The following is an 8,196-nucleotide window of genomic DNA, read 5'->3' as shown; positions in this document are numbered from 1 at the left end:
GTCCACGGATGGGTGCAGCCGAGGCCTACTTGGCAGGATCACTCCGCTCCGTGGCACGCAGGCTGCAGAAAGAGCTTTGTTTGTGTGTGTTGAGCAGAGAAGGCGAGAGACAAGCGGTGGTCATGCTTCTTGTGTTTGGTGGCATGTGGTGAATAATTGATCACCCTCCCCTTCTTCTTGATGCAATCACTAATTCTCTCAGTGCCTGGCTTCTACAAGTGTCACGCTCCTGATTAAGCCAGCAGAGAATCCTGACAAACCCAGGAGGCTTCCTCCTGTCTGAGATGCCATTTATAACCCAAATGAAAAATTAAATGGGAAAAGCAAGAGAAAAAAAAAATGCCTCTGAAGGTTTCCTTATTTATTTATTTCCCTGCACCTTTACTCTCCCCTGCATTGTTTGACAAGGCAGGTCACATTCTCTGAGCAAATGCCATACTGGAGGAGCATGCCAAAGAACAGAAAGCATGCTGGGGCTTACAAAAGGAGGCAGAATTCCCTAGTAACTGGGGACGGCTCTCGTTCTAAAGTTTTAAGGGAAACTTTTACAGGGCTTTAAAATAATACTGATCCAACCCATTCTCACTGCTTAACCTCCTGGTTATTTCACGTTATCCCACAGGCAGAGGAATGTAAACGTGTGTGCTTTTAGGTAAACAGTGTTTCTTACAGGGTGGGCCTTATTTTCAGGCTCCCATTTTCAGCTGTCACATTATGGATACGTGATGGGCTGAATACACAATTTGAGGACAAGACAAATAAATGGTTTCCAATATGGAACCATGTTTTCCAATTCAAAGTGTTTTGGGAGAGATTGTCCAACCCTCTCTAGGAATTTGATATTGGCCATGTCACTTTAAGGGCAATTCCCTGAGTTTGGCTTTTTGCCCTCCAATGCAAAAGACAAATCCTGTAGTGCCTTCTCATTAAGGAAAAAAGTAACTGCAAAGACAGCATATTTCTAGAGTAAACACATCTCCCAGAGGCTGTATTTTTGATAAGTATTTTTGCAGTGCTAGTTTGAAGGTTTAACGGTGTGTAGTGTTTCACTTTAATAGTCAGACTAGCAAGCTCTAACAAATGCACTTTAAAAACTTTACACTCCGTGAGTTCTGCTCTGACAGGCCTGCCTTGGAACCAGGAGGTAATACGGCTTCTCAGTGAGCCATACTTACATTTCAAGCTGAAGAGGAAATTATCCCTGAACCATTGGATCTGTTGGTAATTCGTGGCTCAGTTTATGGTGGCCTTTTAAATTCACCCTGTCTCACTAGGTTTGCCTGGCTGGAGCTCAGAGTGGAGAGATTATGCAAAGGTGACTACTGCTTACAGAAGGCAGCAGTCCAAATTGGAGATCCAGTGCAGAGGTCTGTGCGAGCCCACAAATCGACAGTAGTCACCAATGGCCTGATTAGGGACACCGTGAAATGGCAGGTTTTACTCACAGATGTAATGACTGAAAGCGTTCCAAGGAAATGTAAGCAAGAAACAGAGGTGAATGAACCTTGCCATAATAATTTCACATGGCATTGCAACAAACACCCCAATGCAGTTGGGATTGATGAGCGCTCAGTATAGACAAAGGCACACACACACACACACACACACACACACACACACACATGCACACACATGTGCATTCACACAAATGGTTTACCCTAAGCTTTAGTCCCAATCCTCATACATTACACATAAACCCTATCCATTAGTTTATGGTAAAAATGAATTGTGGCTTACACTGTGGGGATTTGGGAGCAGATTGATTGGAATCAACCCCTTATTTAATCATGAGCACTTCAGGAATATTCATAACTGTTCATCCCTCAATATCCTCATTTGTCAAGAGACAATAATAATAGTATCTACTTCAGAGTAGTGACAATTTGATAACACAAGTACTTTGCTTTGTAGAGAAAGCACATCATGATGGTCATGATGGTAGTCCTATTTGTGTGTGTGTGTGTGTGTGTGTGTGTGTGTGTGTGTGGTGCTGGAGATTGAATTCAAAGGCATTCTACCTTGGAGCTACACCCCAGCATGAGTTTTTATTTATTTATTTTTTTTGTGTGTGTGTGTGGTACTAGGGATGGAACCCAGGAGCATTCTATCTCTGACCGACATCCCCAGCCCTATTTTTTTTTTTTTTAAACAGGGTCTCACTGACTGGCAAAGGACCTCGCTAAGTAGCTGAAGCTCTCAGTGAACTGTGATCCTCTAGCCTTAGCCTCCTGAATGCTGGGATTACAAGTGTGTGCCACCATGCCCAGCTTTTATTCTTTATTTGAAACAGGGTCCCACTAAGTTTCAGAGGGCCTCACTAAGTAGCTGAGGTTGGCTGCAAACCCAGATCCTCCTGTCTCAGCCTCCCAAGTACTGGGATTACAAGAGTGCACCACCACACCCAGCTAGTAGTTCTAAATAATATAATTGTATTAGAAGAAAATTAATTTCTAGGAGTACAGAAAAAAACAGATTAAAAAGGCTTAGCTATTACAAAATGTGTGCAAGGTAAGACTTTTCCAGGCTGGGCATGGTGGCACAAACCTGTAATCCTGGTACTTGGGAGCTTGAGACAGAAAAATCTCAGTTTAAAGGCCAGTCTCAGCAACTTGGGGAGACCCTTGACAACTTACTGAAAACTGCTTCAGAGTACAATATAAGTAGAGTTGGCAGTGGAGTGCAGAGTTAGAATGTTCCTGGGTTCCATCCCCAGCATCATAATACCACAGTAAACAAATAAATAAATACATAGTTTTTTTTTTTTTGCTAGAAAGATTTAAAGTTCACATGTACTAGCTAAGCATATTCAAGCATCAACATGCACATGATACAACCGAAGTGTTGACTATGGTGCCAGGAAACACTAAAATCAGAAAATGCAAGCCACTACATCGGAGCCTGCCTTGAGGCAAGGCCGGTACTGGGGCCTCGAGGCCAGGATAAGAGCCTGCTGAGGGGTTAGGCAGGTGCTGGGGCCAGCTAGGCCGGCATCGGAGCCTGCCATGAGGTAAGGCCGGTACTGGGGCCTCCGAGGCCAGGATAAGAGCTTGCCGAGGGGTTAGGCCGGTGCTGGGGCCAACGAGGCCGGCAGCGGAGCCTGCCGTGAGGCATGACCAGTGCTGGGGCCTCCGAGGCCGGGATCGGAGCATGCCGAGGGGTTAGGCCGGTGCTGGGGCCAGCAAGGCCGGCATCGGAGCCTGCCATGAGGCAAGGCCGGTACTGGGGCCTCGAGGCCAGGATAAGAGCCTGCCGAGGGGTTAGGCCGGTGCTGGGGCCAGCGAGGCCGGCAGCGGAGCCTGCCATGAGGCAAGGCCGGTACTGGGGCCTCCAAGGCCAGGATAAGAGCTTGCCGAGGGGTTAGGCCGGTGCTGGGGCCAACGAGGCCGGCAGCGGAGCCTGCCGTGAGGCATGACCAGTGCTAGGGCCTCCGAGGCCGGGATCGGAGCATGCCGAGGGGTTAGGCCGGTGCTGGGGCCAGCGAGGCCGGCATCGGAGCCTGCCGTGAGGCAAGGCCGGTACTGGGGCCTCTGAGGGCGGGATAAGAGCCTGCCGAGGGGTTAGGCCGCTGCTGGGGCCAGCGAGGCTGGCATCGGAGCCTGCCTTGAGGCATGACCAGTGCTGGGGCCTCCGAGGCCGGGATCGGAGCCTGCCGAGGGGTTAGGCCGCTGCTGGGGCCAGCGAGGCCGGCAGCGGAGCCTGCCGTGAGGCAAGGCCGGTACTGGGGCCTCCAAGGCCAGGATAAGAGCTTGCCGAGGGGTTAGGCCGGTGCTGGGGCCAGCGAGGCCGGCATCGGAGCCTGCCTTGAGGCAAGGCCGGTACTGGGGCCTTGAGGCCAGGATAAGAGCCTGCTGAGGGGTTAGGCCGGTGCTGGGGCCAGCTAGGCCGGCATCGGAGCCTGCCATGAGGCAAGGCCGGTACTGGGGCCTCGAGGCCAGGATAAGAGCCTGCCGAGGGGTTAGGCCGGTGCTGGGGCCAGCGAGGCCGGCAGCAGAGCCTGCCATGAGGCAAGGCCGGTACTGGGGCCTCCAAGGCCAGGATAAGAGCTTGCCGAGGGGTTAGGCCGGTGCTGGGGCCAACGAGGCCGGCAGCGGAGCCTGCCGTGAGGCATGACCAGTGCTGGGGCCTCCGAGGCCGGGATCGGAGCATGCCGAGGGGTTAGGCCGGTGCTGGGGCCAGCAAGGCCGGCATCGGAGCCTGCCATGAGGCAAGGCCGGTACTGGGGCCTCGAGGCCAGGATAAGAGCCTGCCGAGGGGTTAGGCCGGTGCTGGGGCCAGCGAGGCCGGCAGCGGAGCCTGCCATGAGGCAAGGCCGGTACTGGGGCCTCCAAGGCCAGGATAAGAGCTTGCCGAGGGGTTAGGCCGGTGCTGGGGCCAACGAGGCCGGCAGCGGAGCCTGCCGTGAGGCATGACCAGTGCTAGGGCCTCCGAGGCCGGGATCGGAGCATGCCGAGGGGTTAGGCCGGTGCTGGGGCCAGCGAGGCCGGCATCGGAGCCTGCCGTGAGGCAAGGCCGGTACTGGGGCCTCTGAGGGCGGGATAAGAGCCTGCCGAGGGGTTAGGCCGCTGCTGGGGCCAGCGAGGCTGGCATCGGAGCCTGCCTTGAGGCATGACCAGTGCTGGGGCCTCCGAGGCCGGGATCGGAGCCTGCCGAGGGGTTAGGCCGGTGCTGGGGCCAGCGAGGCCGGCATCAGAGCCTGCCTTGAGGCAAGGCTGGTACTGGGGCCTCTGAGGCCGGGATCGGAGCCTGCCGAGGGGTTAGGCCGCTGCTGGGGCCAGCGAGGCCGGCAGCGGAGCCTGCCGTGAGGCAAGGCCGGTACTGGGGCCTCCAAGGCCAGGATAAGAGCTTGCCGAGGGGTTAGGCCGGTGCTGGGGCCAGCGAGGCCGGCATCGGAGCCTGCCGTGAGGCATGACCAGTGCTGGGGCCTCCGAGGCCGGGATCGGAGCATGCCGAGGGGTTAGGCCGGTGCTGGGGCCAGCAAGGCCGGCATCGGAGCCTGCCATGAGGCAAGGCCGGTACTGGGGCCTCTGAGGCCAGGATAAGACCCTGCCGAGGGGTTAGGCCAGTGCTGGGGCCAGTGAGGCCGGCATCGGAGCCTGCCTTGAGGCAAGGCCAGTACTGGGGCCTCTGAGGCCAGGATAAGAGCCTGTCAAGGGGTTAGGCCGGTGCTGGGGCCAGTGAGGCTGGCATCGGAGCCTGCCGTGATGCATTACCAGTGTTGGGGCCTCCGAGGCCGGGATTGGAATCCTGCCAAGGGGTTAGACTGGTGCAGGGGCCAATGGCCAGCATCAGAGCCTGGCGTGAGGCAAGTTCACTCCTGCGGCATCCAAGGTCGGGACCAAAGCCAGCTTAGGGGTTTGACTGGTTCAGGGGCCAGCGAGACCAGAACCGGGGCCTCCCATGAGGCAAGGCCGCTGCTTGAGCCAGCGAGGTCTGGATCAGTCCACTGAGTAGCCAGGCCACTACTGGGACCATCAAGAGTGGGATTGGTACTTGCAACGCAGCATGCACAGAGAAATATCGCAGAAAATATAAATCAGACGCTTCTCTTAATCAGCAATAACTAGGAGGAAAAGGGCAACAGGAAGAGGTTGAGCTATAGAAAGGGCTCTATAGTGAAGCAACTAATGTGACCAATCAGAGGGTATGTAATACTGGAGGACGGAGCCTCTTTAAAACACAGGAGGTACATAAACAAATGTATCAAAGTAAATCACCAAAGAAGTGTGGGATGGAGGGAGGGGGAGGGAATGGGATGGGGGCTGGAGGAGGGCTAATTGGATGATGTGTGCTTGTATATCCTCTCAAGTCTTGTACTCCAATGTGATTGATATATGACTACAATGCACCAATTTAAAAAATAAATTAATTAAAAAAAAAAAAGAAGAAAATGCAAGCCACTACATACCAGGATTAGCTGGTCTCTCGTTTCTCACTCTCTGGGACCACACAGATCTTTCTTGGTTCCTGTGTTTGTATCTGTAAACCACCTTTCCCTGATGTTCTTTACACACAGTACCTACAAAGCTTCTGAGAGCACACATCCTGTCCAGCCACAGGCAGACTGAGAGTTGAAGAGCAAGGTTGATTACCCAAGTTGGACCATTGTCCACTCCTGTCTCTCAATATACCGAAAGATGCAGGAACTTACGGCTCCACCTCTGTGGGTAGAAATAACCATCCATAGAGCCAATGGAATATTGAGATCTGATCAGATTTCTCCAAAGACATTAAGGACAATATACAGAAAGATCATAAACTGTAACTAGTTAAAAGAGTGAATAGTAGTACAGTCTTACAAAATAAAGTTCTTTTTCATAAAACACTGATTTTGTTTCTTTCCTCCTACTAGTGGTTTGTGATATTTCTTAAACATGTTAGACCATATATACCACAGAAAATACATTGTAGAAACCCTAATTTAGCTTTCCCGTGATTCATGAGCAGCCTCAGAGCTAAAAATTGGCTCAGCAGAGATCAGAATTAATCTTGACTGATCCTAGTCTCACTGTAGAAAACGTGGTATTCACTTGTGATGTAATTCTTTTGTCATTGCTATTGTTATGGCTATTAAATTTTTTATCCTTCAACTGGAGCTTAAGGAGAAAAAAAAACCACAATGCTGATTAATTGAGTTTTCCATTTAATCAGTGGTCTGCGCCATTTAGAATCTCAGTGGGTTTTCCAAGAAGATTCACGAGGAAATCGTGTTGGGTGTGATATAACTTAATAAGCACAATGCAGAGAGTTTTCGAAAGAGATGCATTCCATGGAGAATTTCTTAAAATACCACTGACTATAGATGGCACGCAGACATTCGTGGATTAGAATGCTGCCTTTTTGTGATAAGGAAACATAAATTTAAAGAAGGATTGAAGTTTCAGTGGTAAACACATTCCTTTTAGAAAATGAAGAGGTGCACAGGAATGAAGGTATCCTTGACAGTTTATTATATGTCTTTGGTCTAGAAGTCCAGGATCCCTGTCTTAAGCCAATGCACAGTGGACAGAGTTCTAATAATTTCCTCTTTCATACTTCTAAACCTTTTTTTTCTGCAAGTTTATGCTTTCAGAAATAAAAAAGTCCTCAAATTTTATCTTCCCCAAACCCTTGTATTTGAGTTGCCAAACTTAATAAGACATATTGTTTTGTTATTACATGTTTAACTTATCATTATTTAATATTTTCTATTGGGAAGAATCAAAACAAAGTTAAAAAGTATTGGAACAATGAGGAGAAAGTCCTCTAAGCATATAAAAAATGTGAAATGGGAAAAGAATTGGACTAATGGAAGTATGTTCACAATAGGTGCCAAAGGTGACTTTAGCAATATTTATGAAGTTCACCCATTCTGGTTGTTATGTGCAGATGTTACTTTTAAAATCATATTGATTTAGTGATGAATTATTAAACAATAAACGTTATTGAATTTCAAGTGTAACCATTATGCAGTATGATTATAGGCTGAGGATAAGGAAATGGAAAGGAAATTGAAAAGTTAGAACAAGAGGGTAAGACAATCCCTATAGTAAAAGTATTTGGGACATTGGTAGAAAATGAGGAATTAGTAAAATAACCAAATATGGAACAGGACAGTATAATCGAGTGCTAAATGCCAGAGAGACTGTTCTCTTTGGGGCCTATACAAGACACACTGGTGCATGATGCATGGCTCTGCTAGATTATAGCAATGTTTACAGTTTCAAAACTTAAAATTAATGGAGAGTTTTAATAGTGATCGTTTACTTCTAGCAAAGGGCCATATGTCCCAAAATGTAGAGAATTCATTAAGAAATGGTTTTGCACAGCAAAGAGAAATAAAAAGAACTTTAATATTCTTATTCAGTCTAAGTTGAGAGAAAAGTACAGTATAGGTAGATACCTTGGTAGTAACAGTCTTACCATTTGAAAAAGTTTATTACTTAATTTTCCCAAACATATTTTTATGAAATAAAATTTGTTCACCTACAGGATGGTAAGTCAGCAGTTGGATTTAAAGAAAACAGAATAAAGCCTTCTTGCCTTTGGGGAAGAAAACATAGAGAAAATGAATCGCGGGCAGGATTAGAGTAGTTTTATACATCAGCGAAGATCAAAACATAGATACACCTGGCCCATGGTGGAAACTATGAAGCTACCACACTTTCCAGGATTCGTGTTCCCTTTGATCCTGATGCTTCTGCAGATCACAATACACGG

The sequence above is a fragment of the Muscardinus avellanarius genome (assembly GCF_963383645.1).
Source record: "Muscardinus avellanarius genome assembly, chromosome: 7".
NCBI classification, from domain to species: Eukaryota; Metazoa; Chordata; class Mammalia; order Rodentia; family Gliridae; genus Muscardinus; species Muscardinus avellanarius.
This window is presented reverse-complemented; position numbering follows the sequence as displayed.